Source organism: Canis aureus, chromosome 12 (assembly GCF_053574225.1).
Source record: "Canis aureus isolate CA01 chromosome 12, VMU_Caureus_v.1.0, whole genome shotgun sequence".
Taxonomy (NCBI): Eukaryota; Metazoa; Chordata; class Mammalia; order Carnivora; family Canidae; genus Canis; species Canis aureus.
In genome coordinates, this window is record NC_135622.1 from 5270576 (window position 1) to 5292617 (window position 22042).

Genomic DNA, 22042 nt, shown 5'->3' on the forward strand with positions numbered 1-22042 from the left:
ACAGACTGGCTTCCTGGGTTGTTTATTATAGATAAGGAGTTAGTTTCCTGGGCAGGTGGCTGCAGATTGTGGCCAAAATTCTGTTTTCCATATGGTCTGGCCATTGTCCATTTGTGTATTTAATCTCTCAAACACTGTAATTTAAAATTGTTTTGAAATTTCTGAATGCAATAAGATAGTAAGCAAGTGATTTAAATATGGAGGGTGTTACTTAAAAAATTACTTAAAAAAATAAATAAACTTGGGTGTGGTATGGAAAGTAGATGATTGAATTTTTTGTTAAACTAAATGTTTGAATTAATAAAGTCGTTCAGGAAAAAAACACTCCACTATTCTGGCAATAATTAGGTAGGAAATGTAACGAAAAAAGATTTCAGGGCGCCTAAGTGGCTCAGTGGTTGAGCGTCTGCCTTTGGCTCAGGTTGTGATCCCCGGGTTCTGGGATCGAGTCTGCATTGGGCTCCCCTCAGGGAGCCTGCTTCTCCCTCTGCCTAACCTCTCTTCCTCTCTCTGTGTGTCTTTCATGAACAAATAAATAAAATCTTAAAAAAAAAAAGATTTCATTCACCATATCAATGAAATTTATACTTATGTTCTCAGTGAAGAGTGTTTTTGATCTATATAAGCCAAACTATCAAATTATTACCAGAGACAAAAAACACTGGAAACACCGTTTAATAGAAACATCCTTCATTTTCACCACTGAATGAAAGGAGAGGCGTACTGAGTTTTGGATAGAAAGCCTAAACATTGTAAATATTTCAGGCCATCTTAAATCAACTTAAAAATTTAATACAATTTCCAATGCAATTTTTTGGGTGGCAACTGAAATTTTTTTCTTAAGTTGATCTAAAAGAATAAGAGCAAGACATATTTATTCATCTAATATGTATTTATTGATTCCTGTATTCCAAACTCTAGGGGTACATTAGTGAACAAAGTATTAACATTTTAAAGTAATCAGATATAAGTAAAAATGTGTTTTCTTCTTTTCTAATGGATTGTTATCATTAGTAAGTTTGATTTTATGAAGATGTAGACCTGATATAAAAAAAGTTATAAAACTCGTTTAAAACAAAAGTAGAAGTGTTATATCTCTTTCTTACTGAATTCCTGTTACAGCACCACTAAAAGGAAAACTCCTGGAGGGCAGGAATTTGCCTTTTCTACCTTTTGTAGCAGTGTCTTGTTTATAATATTTTAGATTTTTATAATCCCCTCAGTTATTAGTTGTCCATTACAGAAATATAAGAAGGGAAAATTTTCAAGTATAGGTTAAAAATGGCTAGAGTTTACTTTTCTTGAAGTATTTTCCTTTGAACTCACATTGTACTTGTCTTTTAGACATAAAACATAAGGTTGTCTAGAGACGTTTTACCCTATCAAGGAAGGAGAAAAAAATAATCCCTTAATTACTATACAGATTTAATCTATATATTGCCAATTCAGGTTAAATTGCTTAGTACAAGGAATACCTTGATGTCCACATTGATACCAGCCTAAAATAAAGAAAATATTCTGTATTGAATTAATGATCTCTGTGGACACTAAGAAGCAATGAACACATGTTCCGATTGAAAGGCCAGATGATATTGAAACAGGACAAGAGAGGATGAAGCAAGATAATTTCTGAAGCTTACTTTTTTAAACTGCAAGTGCTAAGCTAAACTGAATTCTTACATTTCAAATCAGGGAAGAACACATTTTGGCCAATTTAGGAAACAGCATCTGGATTAAATATTCTTGTTTTTCATAAGTACTTTGGAAAAGATGTGTACAGAATTTTCTTCATAAAGTTTCAAGGATCAAAATCATAAGCAATAATGAACATTATGTTTGGAATTGTATCTTTCCAAATTTGTCAGTGGGTTGGCAAAGGAGGGAAAGTTGTTTTCTTTTGGAAGTGTATGCCAGTATTTTAGTTATTTGAAGGTAGATTTTAATTATAATTCCTTGAGTGTCTGAATAATACCTCTACAAGGGAAGGAGTAGTGTATGGATGCTTGCCATCAGGACTATTGCATCAGAATGAGGCATAGCAGGCAGGCACTGTGTAGGGAATCTCCACAGTGGCTGCTTTCACCATTAAAATGCCAGTGAAATGAGGTGAGAATACTTTGTTAGCCTATTCCCTCTATCTACATTAAGGGGATAGGCCCATTTTTCACAATTTATCAAGCTTCATTCTCTTCTACAATGACCTAACTTGTTTCTGCTAAAGGGTCACATCAAAGTAGCATTGTTAACTTTGTCATTTTTGTGTCCTGAAGTCAGATTCTATTTTCTGAATCAAATATCAACTTGTTCAACAGCCACTGTGGTTGCACCACTGGATTTATCTCTCTCTTGAGATTTCATAGGTAGCTATTGCCACATACTTAAATGCATGTGTCATGTTTACTAAATTTGTCTTGCAGCACTAGAGTGGGTGCTCCTTCCTCACTGTATGTCTATAAGCCTCCAAGTTTTAATCTTGGGATATGTTGTTTAGCTAAAGATAAATAACAAGTGTGTTTTAGTGAAAATAACGATAATAATTAGTGAAAAAAATGATAATAATGATAGTTATTAGCAACCAGAGAAAGAGAGCACACATTTTAAAAACACAAACATGGGCAGCCCCGGTGGTGCAGCAGTTTAGCGCCACCTGCAGCCCAGGGCGTGATCCTGGAGACCCCGGATCGAGTCCCACATCAGGCTCCCTGCATGGAGCCTGCTCCTCCCTCTGCCTGTGTCTCTGCCTCTCTCTCTCTAGCTGTGTCTCTATGAATAAATAATTAAAATCTTAAAAAAAACAAACAAACATGATGAGACGTGATTATTCAAACTGTGAGATGCCAACTTAATGAGATATTAAAAATAGTAAAAGATTAATGGAATGTTTCTGTATTAGTTTCCTACTGCCACTATGACACATCACCATAAACTTACTTACTTAAGACAATACAAATTAACTTTCTTACAGTTCGGGAGGTCAGAAATCTGAAATGAGTCGTAGGAGGCTAAAATAAAGATGTCAGCAGGGCTGTGTTCCTTCTGAAGGCTCTAGTAGAGGATCACTTCCTTGCCTTTTCCAGCTCTTATCCCTAAGCTCATGGCCCTTCAACTTCACAGGGAGCCACGGTATCACTCTGACTTCTGTGATCATTTCTCTTCTGGCTTTCCTGTCTCCTTTCATTTATAAGGACCTTTGTGATTGCGTCGTGCCCAGCTAGATAATCCAGGCAAATTTCTCCATCTCAAAATCTTTTTTTTTTTTTAAGATTTTATTTTATTTAATCATGAGAGATACAGAGCAGGAGAGAGAGAGAGGCAGAGACACAGGCAGAGGGAGAAGCAGGCTCCATGCAGGGAGCCCGATGTGGGACTCGATTCGGGGTCTCCAGGATCACGCCCTGGGCTGCAGGAGGCGCTAAACCACTGCGCCACCCAGGCTGCGCTCCATCTCAAAATCTTTAACTTAATCACACTGCAAAATCTCATTTACCATGTAAGATAACATACTCTGGGGATTGGGACATGGAATTCTGGCAAGTGGTAGGGCGGTTATTCTGACTACTACAGTTCCTTTAAATCAAAGCCCAAGGAAATACTTCTTTCACAGAGAAGTTTAAGGTGATGTGAAATTAGTAATGAACATAAACTAATTTCTAGGATGATTTGCCTTTTTTTTTTTTTTTTTTTAAGATTCTATTTGTTTGAGAGAACATGTTTGAGGTGGTGGGAAGGGGCAGTGGGAGAGAGAAGCAGACTCTTCATTGAGCAGGGAGCTGGCATCATGACCTGAGCTGAAGGCAGACGCTTAACCGCTTAACTGACTGAGCCACCCAGGTGGCCCAAAAATAATTTGCTTTTTAAAAGTTTGTGAGTGGCACTGAGTGGCTTGGTCAACTAAGATCTGCCTTCTGTTCAGGTCATGATCCCAGAGTCCTGGGATTGAGCTTCGTGTTGGGCTCCCAGCTCAGTGGGGGGTCTGCTCCCTCTCCTGCTGGTCTCCTTGCTTGTACTTCCTCTCTCTTTCTCAAATAAGTAAAATTTTAAAAACAATAAATGCAATACATTAATAAGTGATATATTCTTAATAATATAATAAAAATTGCTTATTGATTCTTACTGTCTTTTTTCTTTAGTAAACCCAGTTAAGTCAGTGAGAAACTTAATGAGGGGAGGAAGTTACATTCAGTGCCAGTCCAAGCCTGGGTAGCTTAGTTGGTTAAGCATCAGACTCTTGATTTCCAGGTCATCTCAGAGTTCTGGGATGGAGACAGTGATCAGCTGATACCTCCTTGGGCTCCCAGCTGGGGGTAGTCTCCTTGTCTCCTGTTCCTCTGCCCCTCCACCTGCTCTGGTGGGTGCTCTTAAATAAATAAATAAATCTTTAAAAAAATCAGTCCTCAGTCATTTGTAGGTTTTAAATTCACAGAATCAGGATTTATAAGCATAATGTGCTTTAACACAGCAGATCTGAATAAACCCTCTTTTTTGTTTAATTTTTATTTATTTATTCATGAGAGACACACACACACACACACACACACACAGAGGCAGAGACACAGGCAGAGGGAGAATCAGGCTCCATGCAGGGAGCCTGACGTGGGACTCGATCCCGGGTCTCCAGGACCAGGCCATGGGCTGAAGGCGGTGCTGAACCGCTGAGCCACCCGGGCTGCCCTGAATAAACCCTCTTAATGTAACTTTCTAAAATCCAGATTTGAAACTTCTTTTGATATTTTTTGAGAATTTTCATATTATGTTTATAATTATTATGTTTCATATTATGTTAGAACATAGTACAGATACATTCCCCCCCCCCCCCATTTTTCCTGACATCTTTCCTATACTCAGCTAGAAGTACAAGCTTTGTTTTCTAAGCACTTTGAAGGGAAGTAAACAGATCTGAGAAGTAAAACTGGAATATAAAGTTAAAGGTGTGAAGAATTTCCCACTAGCCAGGACTTTGTGGGGTGTGGAGGAGACCTGAAAACCTTAATTCTTTATTTTTCTGTTTAATGCAGAAATGAAATTCTCCTTTATCTTGCTTTATTACAAGAAGACTTTTTCTGCTTATAATTTTCAGAATTAATGTGAATATTTTGGACAACCTTTAGCAATACTTGATTTTCAGCCAGAGGTGATTTTGCTCCCCTGGGGACATTTAGCAAAGTCCTAAGACATTTTTGTCACAGCTGGGGTTGAGGAGTGTTCCTGCATCTAGTGGCCAGAGGTCAGGGATGCTGCTAAACATCCAATGATGCAAGGACAAAGACTTACTGGCCCACAATATAAATAGTATGAAATTGAAAAATTTTGGGTTAATAGGATATTATTTAATTTTTGACAGGTTTTCTGTGGTAATGATGTGGTGTTTAAAAACTTTATTATAAAAGTGTAAGCACTAGAGGGCAGTACCTGCCCAACAATCGCAACTGATTTTACTTAACTTTGGTGGGGGAGGGGAGGATCTTTAAAGGAAAAAGGAGCTTGTGATTTGGGTAACTTGAAGATAAGTGACTGAAAGATCCTTAAAGAAGTATTTAGTAATTCTAGATCAAAAGACAGTTTTAACGAGTACTATTTCTGAAGTCAGTAAAAGCAGAGCAAGAAAGGTTTTTTTGTTTTCCTTTTCTTTTTATAATTATATCTTGTGACCTGTTGCCAGAGAAAGGGGAAAATTCACGTTAGGTTTTCACACACTGGAACACTAACGGCATTGCCACTTACACTTCTATTTTCTGTCTTGAAGCAGGTGATGGAAAGTCGTTATTCCTAGGGCATATGGATGACTGTAATGTAATGTCTAGAACACGGTAACTTAGAAAGGCAAAGTGATCGAACCCATTAGACACTTGAGTCTGACTTAATTCTGTGATTCTGTGAAACAGATAAATAATACCCAGTTTTTTGCTGGAAGTATTTACATTAGCTTTCTATATAAGAATGCTGTACAATTTTCTATTTTTTTCCCTAAGAGTTGGTCTAGCTTTTTTTTTTTTTTTAAGATTTTATTTATTTATTCATGAGAGACACAGAGAGAGGCAGAGACATAGGCAGAGGGAGAAGCAGGCTCCCCACAGGGGATCCCAGGACTCAGGGATCACTCCCTGAGCTGAGCCACCCAGGTGTCCCTGGTGTAGTTTTATTTTTTTTTTTAAAGATTTCATTTATTTATTCATGAGAATACACAGAGAGGCAGAGACACAGGCAGAGGGAGAAGCAGGCTCCATGCAGGGAGCCCAACGTGGGACCCAATCCCGGGTCTCCAAGATCATGCCCTGGGCTGAAGGCCGCGCTAAACCACTGAGCCACCTGGGCTGCCCCCTGGTGTAGTTTTAAAAATGAAACAATTGAGGTAGGTGGTGAACTCTACATCTGAAACTAGTGATGTACTGTGGGTTGGCTAATTTAATTTAAATTTTAAAAAATACAGAAAAAATGAAAATGAAGCAATTTTTTCTTTTTAGTATGAGACATCCAGGCTTTGCCTGAGTTTTGGGGATTTTAATAAAAATTGAATCCCCTTCCCCAAACAGGCATGTAAGTGTTCTATAATTTGTGCTTTTCCTTCAACATTATGTCCATGTTCATACAAATAGCTCCAGTTATATCAACATTTATTATCTTTACTATTATATTTAGATTGTTTCCAGATACTTGATAACACAAATAATGATGTTATGTACATTTTTATATAGTTGTTTTTGTGTACATGTGTGCATGCTCTTTTTTTTTTTTTTTTTTTTTTTTTTGCTATTTTATCAATTACAACTAATTTTTAAAAATGCAAAACTGGGTGCTTGGGTGGCTCAGCAGCTTAAGCATGTGCCTTCAACTAGGTCATGATCACAGGGTCCTGGGATTGAGCCCTACTGCTCCTTGCTCAGTGGGAGCCTGCTTCTTCCTCTTCCCCCTGCTCTTCCCCTGTGTGCACATGCACTCTCTCTCTCTGTGTCTCATAAATAAATGAATGAATAAATAAAATCTTTTAAAAATGCAGAACCCTATAATCTGTTCCATCAGACTGCATATTTTCTGAAAGTCTTAAGAAATATGAAGTGAATTCTCTGAGTCTTATGCTTTCATTTGGTTTAAGTAATGAGCTTAAACACATCTTTGTTGTTGCCTCTGGGGCTAGGAAGAGGTTAGTAATTGGTGTAGTGGTACAGAATACCCATTAGATGTTTCTTTTGAGAGGGTGCTAGGAATGGAGAAAAGACTAGGAAAATAATGGGCTCATGTGATTTTTTAATTTTAATTTTATTTTTTTTAATATTTTAATTTTTAAAATCTCTTTTAAATATCCACGAATAAGTCATATAAAAATAAATAGTTCAGACAGACTTTTTTTTTTAAAGATTTTATTTATTTATTAGAGAGAGAGAGGCAGAGGGAGAAGCAGGCTCCACGCAAGGAGCCTGACGTGGGACTCAATCTCAGGTCTCCAGGATTAGGCTCTGGGCTGAAGGCAACGCTAAACCGCTAAGCCACCGGGGCTGCCTCTTCAGACAGACTTTATTGGTCTGGACTGGCTTTATTGCCTTCTACTAGAATGTAAACTCCATGAAAGCAGTAATTTTTGTCTATTTTTGTTTATACTTGTAAAAATGCCTAGCATATAGTAGATGTTAAAGGAATATTTTAGTCGTTGAATGAATGAATATATAGAACATAATCCATCTTAATAAACACTTAAAATTCACTGAACTACTATTTAAAATACATCAGTTAACACTAAGCAATATTATACTTAGAATTATCAAGATATTCTTGTTTTTCATTTAGATATTTTACACAGTAAAGACACAGTTGACTTTGTTCTCCACAGTGAATAATAATGAAAATAGCTAACTCGGGACACCTGAGTGGCTCAGCGGTTGAGCCACCTGCCTTTGGCTCAGGGCATGATCCCGGATTCCCGGGTTAAAGTCCAACATCGGGCTCCTTGTGTGGAGCCTGCTTCTCCCTCTGCCTGTGTCTCTGCCTCGATCTCTCTCTGTGTCTCTCATGAGTAAATAAATAAAATCTTAAAAAAAAAAAAAAGTTAACTCTAGTGAGTAAGTGCTAGGCACAGGGCATCACAATCTTTTAATCCATGTAACAACTCTATGAGGTAGGTATTATTCATCTCCATTTTTACCAATGGAGAAACCAAGCAGAGAGCTTAAATAACTGTCAGAAAGCTAGTAAATATCAGAGCAGAGATTTAAAATCAGTTTGGAAGAATGTTATTGTTTAAACCTGGCAGTAGAGATATTTGAAGTCCTAAAGTCCAGTCCTTTTAAGTCAAGCTCTGTAATAGAAACATAACATGAGGGGCGCCTGGGTGGCTCAGTCAGTTAAGCATCCGACTCTTGATTTCTGCTGGGGTCTTGATCTTGGGGTCATGGGATCAAGCCCCATCTTGGAGCTCAGCAGTCAGTGGGGAATCTGCTGGAGATTCTCTCCCTCTCTCTCTGTCCCTCCCTCCAATCATGCACTTGCACAATCTCTCTCAAATAAACAAATCTTTAAAAAATATATAACATGAGTCACTTTTTAAAATTAAAACTTTTCTAGTATAATATTTAAAACAGTAAAAAAAATTGGTGAAGTTAATGTCTTTTTGGAATTAAAATCTTTATTACCAGGCACCTGGATGGTTCACTGGTTGAGTGTCTGCCTTTGGTTCTGGTCATGATCCCTGGGTTCTGGGACTGAGTCTAGCATCGAGCTCCCCTCAGGGAGCTTGCTTTTTCCTCTGCCTGTGTCTCTGCCTCTCTGTGTCTCTCATGAATAAATAAATAAAATCTTAAAAAATATCCTTATTACCAGTAACCTCCAAGAACTCAGGAATATAACTACATGCAAAAAGGTCCTCCAAGCAGTTTGTCATTTTTCTATGATGATACTGATTGTGAGAGGTTTTGAAGGTGCAATAGAGAAATATGGCATAAGTTTTCCTGTAAATATATCAGTGAATGTATATAAATATGACCTGCTATTTGAATTATGAAATGAATCCTTGCCCAACTCATAGTCCAGAAAGATGCCATTTCACTTGACTTGTACTATATGCCATGGACCACATATATTAGTGGACTGCCAATATTGCCAGCAGCCAGTGTTTGGGAATGATGATATAAGAGCATTTCTGGGGAAAGATTTCTGAATTGAGGTCCATTTAGTCAGTGGGCATTTATTTATCTGCTGAATATGGCAAGAGTAGTAATATACTTCATGAAAGACACACAGAGAGGCAGAGACATAGGCAGACGGAGAGTCAGGTTCTCTGCAGGGAGCCCGATGTAGGACTCAATCCCAGGACCCTGGGATCACAACCTGAGCCACAGGCAGATACTCAACCACTGAGCCACCCAGGTGCCCCTAAGATTTATTTATTTTAGAGAGAGAGGGTGCATGAGCAAGACTGAGCAAGGGGAGGGGCAGAGGAAGAGGGAGAGAAGTAGATTTCTCACTGAGGTACCCCAAAAGATTTTTTATTTTTGAGCAATCTCTGTACCCAACGTGGGGCTTGAATTTATAATTCCGAGATCGAGTCTCATGCTGTGCAGACTGAGTCAGCCAGGCACCCCCAAAATCATGAACATTTCAAAAAAATGTTCACAAATATGATTTAAAATTCCGATGTGCCAATAGTGTGATGTGCCAAAGTTTTTCACAATTTCTTCAGCTATTTAGACATAGTTAGACATTTATTCTACTTTTCCATACAGGTATACTTTGGAAATATTGTGAATTTGACCCCAGACCTCTGTAATAAGTGAGTCCAATGAATTTTTTGGTTTCCCTCTGCATATAAAAGATGTTTATGATATACTGTAGTCTAATTAGTATACAATAGCATTGTTTCTAACAAAATGTATATACTGGAGCGCCTGGGTGGCTCAGTTAAGCATCTGACTTTGGCTCAGATCATGATCCTCAGGTTGAGCCCTGAGTCTGGCTCTGTGCTCAGTTGGGAGTCCACTTGTCCCTTTCCCTTTGCTCTTCCTCCCGCTGGTGCTGTCTCTCAAATATATAAATTCTTTTAAAAAATGTATATACCTTAATTAAAAAAATACTTTATTGGGGATCCCTGGGTGGCTAAGTGGTTTAGCGCCTGTCTTTGGCCCCAGGGTGTGATCCTGGAGACCTGGGATCGAGTCCCACATCGGGTTCCCTGAGTGGAACCTGCTTCTCCCTCTGCCTATGTCTCTGCCTCTCTCTTTCTCTGTGTTTCTCATTAATAAATAAATAAAATCTTTAAAAAAATACTTTATTGCTCAAAAATCCTAACCATTATCTAAGCTTTCTGTAAATCATCTTTTTTTGCTGGTGGAGTCTTGCTGCAATGTCGATGACAACTGACTGATCAGAGTGTTGGTTGCTGAAGACTGGGCCGCTGAGGCAATTTTTTTTTAATATTTTTTATTTATTCATAGAGACACACACAGAGAGAACACAGGCAGAGAGAGAAGGAGGCACCATGCAGAGAGCCCGTTGTGGGACTGTGCCACAGGGGCTGCCCTGCTGAGACAATTTTTAAAAATAAGACAATGGGGTGCCTGCCTGGCTGGCTCCGTCAGAAGAGCATGCAACTCTTGACCTGGAGGTTTTAAGTTCAAGCCCCACGTTGGGTGTAGAGATTACCTGAAACATTTTTTAAAAACTTAGATAAAAAAGACAAAGTTTTTTTTTTTTTTTTTTTTTTTTTAAGACAACGAAGTTTGCCACATTGACTGACTTCTCCTTTCACAAATGATTTCTCTAGCATGTGATTCTGTTTGATAGCATTTTACCCACAGTAGAACTTTCAAAACTGGAGTCAATCTTCTCAAATTCTGTTGCTTATCAACTACAGTTATGTAATATTCCAAGTCCTTTGTTGTCATTTCAACAATCTTCACAGCATCTTCATCAGGAATAGACTCCATCTCTAGAAACCTTTCTTTGGTCATCCCCGAAGAAGCAGCTCCTCATTCCTTCAAGTTTGATCATGAGATTGCAGCAATTCAATCACATCTTCAGGCTGTACTTCTAATTCTTGTTCTCTTGCTGTTTCCACCACCCTGCAATCATTTCCGCTTCTGATCTTGAACTCCTCAAGGTCATCCATGAAGGTTGGAGTCAGTTTCTTCCAAACTTGTTAATGTTCATTTTTGACCTCCTCCCATGAATTATGAATAGTCCTATGGCATCTAGAATGGTGAATCCTTTCCAGGCAGCTTTCAATTTATTTTGTCCAGCTCCATCACAGGAATCACTATGGCAGTAATATCCTTATGGAATGTATTTCTTTGTTTAAAAAGATTTTATTTATTCATGACAGACACAGAAAGAGAGGCAGAGACATAGGTAGAGGGAGAAGCAGGCTCCCCGAGAGGCGCCTGATGAGGGACTCAATCCCGGGACCCTGGGATCATGCCCTGAGCTGAAGGCAGACACTCAACTGCTGAGCCACCCAGGCATCCTGTATTCCTTAAATAATAAGATTTGAAAGTTGAAATGACTCCTTGATCCATGAGCTACATACAGAATGGATGTTGTGTTAGCAGGCATGAAGACAATATTAATCTCATTGTACATCTCCATCAAAGCTCTTGGGTGAGCAGGAGCATTTTCAATGAGCAGTCATATTTGAAAGGAATCCATTTTATGAACAGTAGTTCTCAAAAGGTGGGCTTTGTTTCATTTCTAGAGCATGGGCAGAGTAGATTTAGCATAATCCTTAAAGTTCTAGGATTTTCAGAATTGGTAAATGAGCATCGGCTTCAACTGTAAGTCACCAACTGTATTCGCCTCTAACAAGAGAGTCAGCTTATCTTTGGAAGCTTTGAAGCCTTGACGGCTTCTGCTTGCAGTGACTTCTGCTTTCTAGCTATGAAAGATCTAGGTGACGTCTTCTAACACAAGGCTGTTCCATCTACATTGAAAACCTGTTTAGTGTAGCCACCTTCATTGATGATCTTAGCTAGATCATCTGGATAACTTTGCAGCTTTGACATCAGCACTTCCTACTTTATCTTACACTTTTATGTTATGGAAACAGCTTCTTTCCTTAAATCTCATAAACCAACGTCTGCTAGCTTAAACTCTTTGGCAGCTTCCTCACCTCTCTTAGACTTCACAGGCATGAAGAGTTAGGGCTTCGCTCTGGATCAGGCTTTGGTTTAAGGGAATATTGTGGCTGGTTTGATCTATCCAGACTACAGACAGACTACCACTTTGTCCATATCAACAAATAGGCAGTTTTGCTTTTTTATCATTCATGTGCTCACTGCAGTAGCACTTTTAATTTTCTTTTTTTTTTTTTTAAAGATTTTATTTATTCATGAGAGACACAGAGAGAGGCAGAGATGTAGGCAGAGGAAGAAGCAGGCTCCATGCAGGGAGCCTGATGTGGGATTTGATCCCAGGACCCCAGAATCACGACCTGAGCTGAAGGCAGATGCTCAACGACTGAGCCAGCCAGGCATCCTTGCAGACAATTTCTTTTTTTTTTTTCCCCCCGACAAGTTCTTTTTTTCTTTTAATTTTTTTTTAAATTTATTTATGATAGTCACACACACACACACAGAGAGAGAGAGAGAGAGAGAGGCAGAGGGAGAAGCAGGCTCCATGCACCGGGAGCCTGATGTGGGATTGGATCCCGGGTCTCCAGGATCGGGCCCTGGGCCAAAGGCAGGCGCTAAACCGCTGCACCACCCAGGGATCCCTCCCCCGATAAATTCTTAAAGGAATTCCAAAGGCAGAAGATGCTCAACCGCTGAGCCACCGAGGCATCCCTCCTTCAAGAACTTTTCCTTTGTATTCACAACTTGGCTAACTAACTTGGCTCTAGAGACTTAGCTTCTAGCCTGTCTTGGCTTTTGCTATGCCTTCCTTACTAAGTTCACTCATTTCTAGCTTTTGATTTAGAATGAGAGACATGTGACTCTTCCTTTCTTATAAGTACTGAGGGGCCATTGAAGAGTTATTGATTGGTCTAGTTTTAATTTTATTGTGTCTCAGGGAATGGGGAGGTCCAATGAGAGAGAGAGAGGCAGGTGGATGGTTGGTCAGTGGAGTGGTCAGAACACCTGCAACATTTATAATTAGGTTTTCCATCTTACATGGGCATGGCTTATGGCACCCTAAAACAATTACAATAGTAACATCACAGATCACTATAAGAAAAATAATAATACCGAAAAAGTTTGAAACATTGTGTGAATTGCCAAAATATGACAGAGACATGAAGTGAGCAAATGCTGTTGAGAAAATGATGCCAATAGACTTGTTCAATGTAGAGTTGCCACAAATTCTACAATTGTAAAAAATTCAGTATCTTTGAAGCTTAATAAAGTGAAGTGCAATAAAAATGAGGTATGCTGGAATTTGATGCTTCAGTGGCCATCTTTTTTCATATTCAGGATTATTTTTTCTATTTCTTTTTGGGGGTTCTATGCTCTATTTATAAAAATATTCGATTTCATTCTAGAAATTCTAGTTAGTTAATATATATGTAAAAGTGTTTTCAGGTGTAGAATTTGGTGATTCTTCATTCACATATAACACCCCAGTGCTCATCACAAGTGCCCTCCTTAATATCCATCACCAATTTAGCCTACCTCCCTCCATCAACCCTCTGTTGTCTATAGTGAAGAGTTTTTTATTTTTATTTTATTTTTATTTATTTATGATAGTCACAGAGAGAGAGAGAGAAAGGAGGAGACACAGGCAGAGGGAGAAGCAGGCTCCTTGCAGGGAGCCCGACGTGGGACTCGATCCCGGGTCTCCAGGATCGCGCCCTGGGCCAAAGGCAGGCGCCAAACCATTGCGCCACCCAGGGATCCCTATAGTGAAGAGTTTCTTATGGTTTGCTTTTCTCTTTCTTTCTTCCCTTCCCCTATGTTCTTCTGTTTTTTTTTCCCCCCTTAAATTCCACATGAGTGACATTGTATGATATTTGTCTTTCTCTGGCTGACTTATTTCACTTAGCATAATAATAATACACTCTAGCTCTACCCACATCATTGCAAATGGCAAGGTTTCTTTTTTTTTTTTTTTAAGATTTATTTATTTATTCATGAGAGACACACACAGAGAGAGAGGCAGAGAGACACAGGCAGAGGGAGAAGCAGGCTCCTGGCAAGGAGCCCAATGTGGGACTAGACCCTAGGACATAACGATCACACCCAGAGCCTAAGGCAGACACTCAACCATTGAGCCACCCAGGTGCCCAAGGGTTTATTTTGATGGCTGAGTAATATTCTTGTGTGTGTGTATACCACATCCTTTTTTTTTTTTTTACAATTATTATTTATTTATTTTATTTATTTTAATTTTTTTTTTTTTTTTTTTTTTTAATTTATGATAGTCACACAGAGAGAGAGAGAGGCAGAGACATAGGCAGAGGGAGAAGCAGGCTCCATGCACCGGGAGCCTGACATGGGATTCGATCCTGGGTCTCCAGGATCACGCCCTGGGCCAAAGGCAGGCGCTAAACCGCTGCGCCACCCAGGGATCCCTATTTATTTATTTTAGACCTAGTTTGGGGAGGGGGAAGGAAGAAGCAGAGGGAGAGAGATAAGCACACTCCACATTGAGTGCAGAGCCAACATGAGACTTGATCCCACCACCTCAGAACATGACCTGAGCCCAAATCCAAAGTCTGCTGCTCAACCAGTTGAGTCACCCAGGTGCCCCTATACCACCTCTTCTTGATCCATTCATCAGTCGATGGACATTTAGGCTCTTTCCATAATTTGACTGTTATTGTTAGTGCTGCTATAAACATTGGGTGCATGTGCCCCTTTGAATCGGTGTTTTTGTGTTCTTTGGGTAAATACCTAGTAAGTAGTGCAATTGCTGGATGGTAGGGTAGTTCTGTTTTTAACTTTTTTGAGGAACCTCTACAATGTTTTCCAGAGCAAGATTATTTTCTTTAGATCGAGTTCCTGCAAATGGAACTGCCATTCTGAAGAATACAAACATTTTTAAGGTTCCTGATATATTTTGACAAATTGCATACTAGAAGGGTTTGTCCCATTTACAACTCATCGTATGTGAAAGGGCCCATTTCATGACAGTCACCAGCACTGAAGTACTCTTTTTTTTTTTTCTAAATTGAGGGACAAAATGTTATTGTTTTAATATCAATTCTTTGGTCACTATTATTCAGTATGAACATTTCCTGATATTTATGGCTATTTTCTATTTATATTATAATTTACTTTGCTATTTTCTCGGGTTTTTCTTTTCTTTTTTTTTCCGGGTTTTTCTTATCAGTTTGAGTTCTTATGTATTAAGTAAGACATTGTTAATTTTTTAAATGAATAGTGTTGACAGTTCCTTTAATATTCCTTTAAACAGGGATCCCTGGGTGGTGCAGCGGTTTGGCGCCTGCCTTTGGCCCAGGGCGCGATCCTGGAGACCCGGGATCGAATCCCACGTCGGGCTCCCGGTGCATGGAGCCTGCTTCTCCCTCTGCCTGTGTCTCTGCCTCTCTCTCTCTCTCTCTCTCTGTGTGTGTGACTATCATAAATAAATAAAAATTAAAAAAAAATATTCCTTTAAACACCAATTTTCAACATTAAGGTTTTTGTTAAAATATTATTTGAAGAAAACATTTAGTTTCAATGCTTTTATTTTTTATTTTTTTAATAATAAATTTATTTTTTATTGGTGTTCAATTTGCAAAATACAGAATAACACCCAGTGCTCATCCGTCAAGTGCCCCCCTCAGTGCCCTTCACCCATTCACCCCCACCCCCCACCCTCCTCCCCCTTCCACCACCCCTAGTTCGTTTCCCAGAGTTAGGAGTCTTCATGTTCTGTCTCCCTTTCTGATATTTCCTACCCATTTCAATGCTTTTAGGTGCTCTTTTGAACTGCTTTCTTATACGGTCAATGGATGTGGGCCCAATTTCTACAAAAAATGTAGGAAAAAATGCTTTTGGGAAAAAAATGCCTTTGGGAATATTTACTTTGGGTTATCTTCACCAACTCTTCAGAGTTGGTTGCATGTGAAGATTTTTAAAAAATTAATTTATTGAGATGCAATTTACATATGAAAAGATTTTTAGATTCAAATTTTGGAAAGTTGTATTGTTTGATTTGGAAAGGATGGATGGGCTATGCACCTTTTGTTTTGTTTTGTTTTTGTATCTCAAAACCTGAAGAGTGCTTTATTGTTAATTCCCAGTGCTCAGGGACTGACTGACTTTCTTTCTTTCTTTTTTAATTAGTGCTGGTTTCTGTGGGTTGCAGACTTTTCTCCAATAGCTGAAAACAGAGGCTTCTGGGTACTTTTTCTTCTTTCTTCACAGTTTTTAAAGAGCCCCTTGCCTCCACTGTTTGTCATTATGTGTCCTGAAGTACAGAATAGAAAATGCAAAACAAGACAGCTGTACAGGAGGTTTTTCTTTTTAAAGAAGTTGATGGACAAATAGCACAAGGTTCACTGTTCTCGCCAGCTGAGAGCTGAGCTTCCAGAAAGCGCTACTTTAAGGGAACAAGTGAAGTAGTGTGGAAGGTCTGAAAGGCTTCATTGACACAACAGCCGGGAGTCTCTTGTACCATATTGTCTGGTATTCACTGCCCTTCGGAAACCAGCTCTTGAGACTTCCACGCCTCCAACATCTCCCAAAGCTTAAAAAATTAGTTTTTTTTTTTTTTCTGTTTTTCTGTGTATGGGTATTTTTCTTTCTTTCTTTCTTTCTTTCTTTCTTTCTTTCTTTCTTTCTTTCGTTCTTTCTTTCTTTTTTTTTTTTTTTTTTTGCCATTGTAAGTGGTTTTCTAGGTGAAATTCCTGAAAAGGTGTTTGTTTTTGTTTATCTTTGACCTTTGGGTGTTGTCAATGATTTACATAATCATGTGGCTTACCTGGTGAGAACAGTGGGAGTCTGGGCAGTAAGGCATGTCTCTGACAAATCAGTGTTCTAGTATTTGTTTTCTGAGCCAGAGTCTAAGGGCTGCAAGCAAAAAGGAGTACCACAGTGGGGGGGGACATAAGGCAAATCTGGAGGTGATGATTTAAACCATTATTGATAGTTTCTCCGTTCCCTTGAAGGTTGATGTGGAGAGATTTAAGTTTGTTTTAAGAAATAACTTTCCAGTGGAACAAGATACTAAGAGTTATTAGGTTTGTATCAGTGAAGCTGTATACTCATTTGTAAACGTAGACAGCCCTTCAAGGAAGATAGTCATCTGTAGCATGTTGGTTTGGTATCGAAGGGCTGGGGCCAGGCAATCTCTTCATCAATGGCTTTCATTCAAGTCTTAATAGAGCTTCCATTATGTGTCTTGGGAAAGGATGTGGCCTGTGCTCCTGAACTTTGAGGAGCTCAGAGTCATAGACCCACAGACTGGAAGATCCTCAGAGATCAGTACTCCACCCTTATTCTGCAGGGTTTACTGAGGCCCAGAAAGGTGATTTGCTCTTGATTACATGGAGAGTTCGTGGCAGATTCTTGGCTCTCTGGAAGCTAAATCTTTTTACTCCCAGCTTGGTATTTTTCCATTCACCGTTTGTTTAAAGTGCTTTGTAGCTGTTAGAGAACAATTCAGAGAATAATTAGCTGTAAAATTTTAAGATTTTATTTATTTATTCATGAGAGACATGGAGAGAGAGGCAGAGACATTAGGCAGAGGGAGAAGCAGGCTCCCCGTGGGGAGCCTAATGCGGGACTCAATCCCAGGACCCCGGGATCATGACCTGAGTCAAAGGCAGATAGATGCTCAAACACTGAGCCACCCAGGTGTCCCTAATTAAGCGTTAATTGAATAATCAGTTGCCATCACATATGGGGAGAGTTCATTGTTAATTGGAGTTATCTGGACGGATGACAGATTTTGAGGAATGGGTGTGGTGTGAACATTACAAAAGAACCAGAGAAATCTGGTCTCTGTTCTGTGCTGCTGGGGGACATACATGAAGAAATGTATATCCTTAAGTATGATTCCGAAGCCTTTGCAGATAAAGAGAAATAAAAAAGAAAAAAAGAAAAGAAAGGAAAAGAAAGTAGATTTTACCTGAAGGGCAATGGAGAATATTAGTATCATTTAAATTTTAGAATGTTCAGGGACACCTGGGTGGCTCAGCAGTTTAATGCCTGCCTTTGGCCCAGGGCATGTTCCTGGAGTCCTAGGATCGAGTCCCCACATCGGGCTCCCTGTATGGAGCCTGCTTCTCCCTCTGCCTGTCTGTCTATCTGTCTCTCTTTCTGTGTCTCTCATGAATAAATAAATAAATCTTAAAAAACAAACAAACAAACTAGGGGGCAGAATATTTACTACTTGGAGTGGGAAGCAGGGGTTTTCTGTCATGGCATCTGCCATCATGGGCTTGTTTTGATTCAGCTGTTGGATGCTGCCAGGACAGGCCTCTCACCTTCCTGATAGCTGCCCATGATTTCCTCATTGCTGACCTCCAGGCATCCTGTTACAACCTAACTAGCTGGCTACTCTAACACAGGCATACTTCAGAGATGTTGTGGGTTTAGTTCTAGGTCACTGCAATGAAGCAAGTCAAATGAATTTTTTGGTTTCCCAGTGCATCTAAAAATTATGTTTACACTAAACTGTAATCTATTAAATGTGCAATAGCATTGTGTCTAAAATAAATTGTACATGTTTTAATTAAGAAATACTTTCTTAAAAAAAAAAAAAAGAAATACTTTCTTGCTAAAAAAATGCTATCTGAGCTTTCAGCAAGTTGTAATCACTGATCACAGATCACCATAATAAATAGAATAATAATGAAAAAGTTTGAAATATTATGAGGATTACCAAAGTGTGATAGAGATGTAAAGTGAGCAATGCTGCTGGAATGATGGTGCCTATAGACTTGCTTGATGCAGGGTTGCCACAAACCTTCAATTTGTAAAACAGGCAATATTTGCAAAGCACAATAAAACGAGGTATGCCTGTTATTTCTAGTATTTTTGCAAAAATAATATTTATTCATATTAAAATGAATATTAAAACATTTAATATTTCTCTTTTTATAAAATGGGAACATACTATGCACCTTGCTCTTTTCTTTACGAATTCACCCAAGCATTATATTGTGGCAGTTTTGCCACATCTACTTTATTCTTTTGAATGATTCCTTAATGGTCCATTGAATTAATGTGTTATAATTTACTTATATTGGACTCCAAACTTATGGACTTCAGGGCGGTTTCCAATTTTTAATATTTGAATTAGATTTTAAATAAGAGCAGACACATAATGAAGGAAGAATTCATAGTGAAAAGAGGTTTATACATAAACAGGGACCCCCTAGCATTTTTGTGACCAAGGAGCTGTTCTTGACTTGCCTAAGCCTTAAGATGACAGATTTATGAGGGTGGAGGTGGGAGTGCAGTGGTGTTTATGCAGACCTTCAAGTCTATGTGTAGAATTGGAATGTGACTTAAGAGCTGGGCATTCTAACGGTACGCACTTCTTCACCAGTTAAAGGTCTTTCAGGGGAGGAGGTGTGAACACTGACTGTGTTCCCCTCCTGTAGAAATGCCTTGTTGCCCATCCTTAGCTGTCACCTCATTGCATTCTAAATCTGCCTGGTATCATAATTGTTTCTCTGGGCACCCCAGCCATAGTGAGAAACACGAAGTATTTGTAAAAGACAGAAAATAGGCTTGATGGCGTGAATAGAAAGTTATGTCAGGGAAGAATGACAAATGGGCCATTTGTGTGAGGCCACCTCCTTTCATCTAAGCACATTTGTCCTCTCCCACTGCTGTGGGAAGAGTCCATTCCAGATGCATTCATTTACCAGTTGCATGATTCTGGGGATGTGTCAACATCTCTAAGCTTCAGTTCCCCTATCAATAAAATGGGCATAATAATTCCTGATTGGCACAAGTACTGGGAAGGTTGAATAAGCTAATGGATATGGAAGGGCTTATTTTATTTTTCCCAAGGCCTTCACAGAATGGAATTTGTAAGGCAATATGTGATCCAATCCAAGACAGCGAGGCATAATCTGTTCTTTTCTGGGATGTGCCTGACAGGGTCCAGTGTAATCCTCTCATACCCTGACCTTGTGTGCTTTATTTAAACTACTCCTGAAAATTCACTGCCTTTAAGAAAATATTACCAAATTTCTTTATAATTGCATATCACTTTGTGACTGGCAAAAAGACCTTAGCAACAGTGATCTAATATAAGCCTCCCAGCAAACTGTCCAGGGTAAGTAAGACGTGTATAACTCCCAGGTAACAGGTGGTATAATAGGCTCAGAGAGGTTGATACAAAGAAACTGAGACTCAGAGAAGACAAAAATAATAAACAGCAGAGAGCAGGAATAGGTCCCCTCTAGACTACTTACAGGACTGATGAGGTGAGAGATAACTGCCCTGCTCTCAATCTGCCTAGGCTAGCAATGCTTGTGTCTGCTTCCCCAATTTTCCCCAATCATATTTTACATCCTAGTAAAATGCCTGTCACTTAAAAAAAAAGATTTTATTTTATTTATTTGACAGAAGGAGAGAGAGCGAGCATACAAGCAGGGGGAGCAGCAGGCAGAGGGAGAAGGAGAAGCCTCCTCTGCAGGGAGCCTGATGTGGGGCTCAGTCCCAGGAGACTGGGATCATGACCTGAGCCAAAGGCAGATGCTCAACTGACTGAGCCATCCAGGTGCCCCTGCATGTTACTTTCAAAACAAATTTTCATTGAAAAAATAAATACTATTGGCAAGATATTTTACAGTTTGCAAAACACCTTAAAATCCATGGACTCGTTTGATTCTTGACAATAATGCTATGAGGTAAGCAGAGCAAATAGGAGTAATTCCACTTTGCGGATGAGGAAATAGATTTAGGAAATGAGACCTTCCCAAGGTTAAACACCCAGTAAGGAACAGAGCCAGAACAGGAGCCTGGCTTTTTGGTCAACGGTATCAATGCCTTTTTTTATACTTTCATTATTGTTATTAGGCTTTTATTATGCCTTTGTGACTATCTTTTTCTGAAATTCAAATTAGATAACCTTGTGTAGACATTTATTACAAAACATTTATTGAGCACTTTTGTAAACTACTCAGCATCAAGTTGGGAAAAAAGTAAATAAACAGTTACAATCAAAAATAAAACATACTTTGAAATTTGGAGATTTAATAAATGGTTTTTAATGATATATGGTGATAGTTTTTTCTCAAAAGGTAATAATCACAATTGGCTTTTGTAAAAAGTGGGAGAAAGGGGCAGCCCAGTGGCTCAGTGGTTTAGTGCCGCTGCCTTCAGCCCAGGGTGTAATCCTGGAGACCCGAGATGGAGTCCCACGTTGGGCTCCCTGCATGGAGCCTGCTTCTCCCTCTGCCTGTGTCTCTGCCTCTCTCTGTGTGTCTCTCATGAATAACTAAATAAAATCTTAAAAAAAAAAAGAAAAAAAAGTGTGAGAAAGAAGCCACACACATACATACTCATGTGTGTGATGCATAGCCCCCTGCCCCATCAGTGAAAATCATCTGAATTTTACATTCCAGTAAGTAACTGGCATTTTCTTGGCATGTTAATCTGTAGGAGATTTTTTTTTTTTTAAATTTATCATAGTCATCACAGAGAGAGAGAGAGAGGCAGAGAGAGAAGCAGGCTCCATGCACTGGGAGCCCGACGTGGGATTCGATCCCCGGTCTCCAGGATCGTGCCCTGGGTCAAAGGCAGGTGCTAAACCGATGAGCCACCCAGGGATCCCCTGTAGGAGATTTTAGACTGCAGGTGCTGTAGCGTATCATCAGAGAATGTCAAGTAGATTACAGTATTATATTACTTTGATGTCACTGCCCAGCATTGTTTTGGTCTTATCCTTGCTAACAGATACCACAACATCATGTGATAAAAGAGAATTTGTAATAATTTCCTTTGTAAACAGCATATTTCTTGCTTGATAATAAAGACTTACTTGGGCAGCCCCGGTGGCTTAGTGGTTTAGCGCCGCCTTCAGCCCAGGGCGTGATCCTGGAGACCCAGGATTGAGTCCCACGTTGGGCTCCCTGCATGGAGCCTGCTTCTCCCTCTGACTGTGTTTCTGCCTCTCTCTCTGTGTGTCTCTCATGGATAAACAAAATCTTAAAAAAAAA

The 22042-nt window shown here is 39.3% G+C and overlaps 1 protein-coding gene and 1 long non-coding RNA gene across 23 annotated transcripts in view; one reads left to right on the forward strand and one right to left on the reverse strand.

Annotated features, from left to right (window-relative positions):
- LOC144280412 (uncharacterized) overlaps positions 1-22042 on the forward strand; it is a 204584-nt gene that overhangs the window by 166596 nt on the left and 15946 nt on the right. For 7 of the 22 annotated variants that reach the window (XR_013348818.1, XR_013348820.1, XR_013348814.1 and 4 more), the window contains one exon: positions 9711-9757. The exons of 14 other annotated variants lie outside the window; for them this stretch is intronic. The gene's annotated coding sequence lies outside the window, so the exon portion shown is untranslated. Of the gene's footprint in view, positions 1-9710; positions 9758-15330; positions 15519-22042 lie in introns of those variants that run through there. One more of the 22 variants, XR_013348829.1, reaches the window with a different exon arrangement.
- LOC144280417 (uncharacterized) lies at positions 16711-22009 on the reverse strand. Its single transcript, XR_013348838.1, has 2 exons — positions 21865-22009; positions 16711-17507 (listed from the first exon to the last, which is right to left on the reverse strand). It is a non-coding gene; the product is annotated as an uncharacterized LOC144280417 (long non-coding RNA).